Consider the following 2179-nt stretch of genomic DNA (forward strand, 5'->3'; position numbering starts at 1 on the left):
ACACAGAATTACCCAAAAAAGACACAAAATTACCAAAAAAAGACACAAAATTACAAAAAAAAGACACAAAATTACCAAAAAAGACACAAAATTATTAAAAAAGACACCGAATTACCAAAAAAAGACACAAAATTATCAAAAAATACACAGAATTACCAAAAAAAGACATACAATTACTTACAAAACTTCAGGTTTTAGGGGCTTATTTTAAAATTAGCCAAAGGTTTTGCAGGCATTTTTTCCCTTAATGGGTTAAGTATGTCTAACAGGTTTTTACAGCCATAGGGTAAGGGTTATAGCAGGTTTAATGGGATTCCTACTTGACCCAAAGGAGCACAGGTACAGACGTATTTGTTCGGAGGTGTGGCGTTTAATCTTTATTTGGAACGGCGGCTAACTCCAGGTAAAGTTCCTCTTTGGTGCACTATCAAGGCTATGATTGGCTTCTTAAATCTGCTCATCCGAGATGGCACGATAGCAGAAACGCAGACTGGAATGAGCCCACACATCACCAATACATTACTCACTGTTAAATATACACGTGAAGTAATCCTGATAATTATAGTGCTGCAAATATACTCCCCAGCCATGAATACACTGTCATCCGCTGAGACTGCAAGATATTACACATCAGCAGATTAATCCACAACACTTCACTGATAGGTTATGAGGCTCCATCTGCAGTCTAAGTTTATTTTAGTGCAGTGTTCAAGGGTGAGTGATTCGGGATTTAGAGTTGACATGAGGACAGAGGCACGAGGAGTTCTGACCTGAAGTGAACCGACAAGAACAAACAAACTCTTTCTACTTCCACTTTCTAGTTCCTCCTTCCCTGTTTACATCACGTTATGAATCTGAAGAGGATATTATGCCGGCATTATGCATTCATGTCAACATTCGAGCATAAACATTTTTCAAAACAAGCGCCGAAGCATGAGCAGAATATGAAATATTAAGCTACAAAATGTTTTGTTTGCTTTTTGTCTGAGCAGCTAAACAAATCAAAAGAGAGACATGTCATTATTCTAATGTTTGTGACCAGGCCAAGGCTTAAAATCTGAATACCATGTGCTAAAAAACAATTCCAATAATGCAATCTCTTTTCAAGCATCGAGTTTCTTTCAGCAAATGACAACTGCTCTGTAGATCTGCAGGTTTCACTTCTGCGTAAATCACCACAATTGTTCATGGAAAATCTCATTAAAACCACTTAATTTGATAGTTTAATGTGATACAAAGTGTACTTTCTTTTTTCCTGCCACCCACATATCCAGGGTGGAGAACCATGTTTCATCAATATGGTAAAACAGAACAACAACTTGAATGCTGAGCAGACGAATAAAGGTTTACTGAGGACAGATGTGTAATCAAATTCTCTCTCTCTTTCTTTTTTTCCTCTGTGGAGATTGCGCAAGAATAAATCTTTACGTATTTTTTCCCAATGGGGAGGATCTGTGCAGGGAAAATACGTTCAACACTGAAAAAAACATTTGTATTTCTGCCCATTACCATATTGTTTTGTTTATACGTTAATTTTATTTACCTTTATTGCGTCTAGAGATGAAGAATCTATTTTTCAAGGGAGACCTGGAAAACACAGGCAGCAACATAAATAAAAACACATACTACAGATAGAAAAATACAAAATCACATAAGAAGCTACATATATAGGAAGTTAAAATCAAGTCTAGGGAACACAAAGACGGACTGAGACACTCATGTAGTGTATGACCAAACTAAATATCTTATATAGGTACCAATGCCTGAGGCTACCCTACCTGACAGTGTAACAGAGTGCTACGTAAATCTAGCCTGGGTATACCCAGACTGCCTTGCGCGCTCGATTTCATTTCGAACTGCCAAGGGGTCTGGAAACCAGAGAGGTTTCTTAGCCCTGTTTTAGGGATCCAATCACAGAACGGGGAGGGACGGCAAGACGATGACGCGTACTACCCGGCAGACGGAAGCTTGTAGTTTTCTTACGGATCCAACATGGCTGCAGCAGACGCGAAACTCTCTTTAGCTGTAGATTGTGTTTTAAATAGTTTAGAGCGAAAGTTGAAAGGCGAAAGGTCTCTCGCCGGCTCCGCTGTCCCCCGGCTCGTAGCGAGATCACCGGCGTTACGGTAGCGGGGCTAATAGCGGTAACGCTACCGATATTAGCCCCGCTACCATAACG

Source organism: Centropristis striata, chromosome 1, assembly GCF_030273125.1.
Source record: "Centropristis striata isolate RG_2023a ecotype Rhode Island chromosome 1, C.striata_1.0, whole genome shotgun sequence".
Lineage (NCBI taxonomy): Eukaryota > Metazoa > Chordata > Actinopteri > Perciformes > Serranidae > Centropristis > Centropristis striata.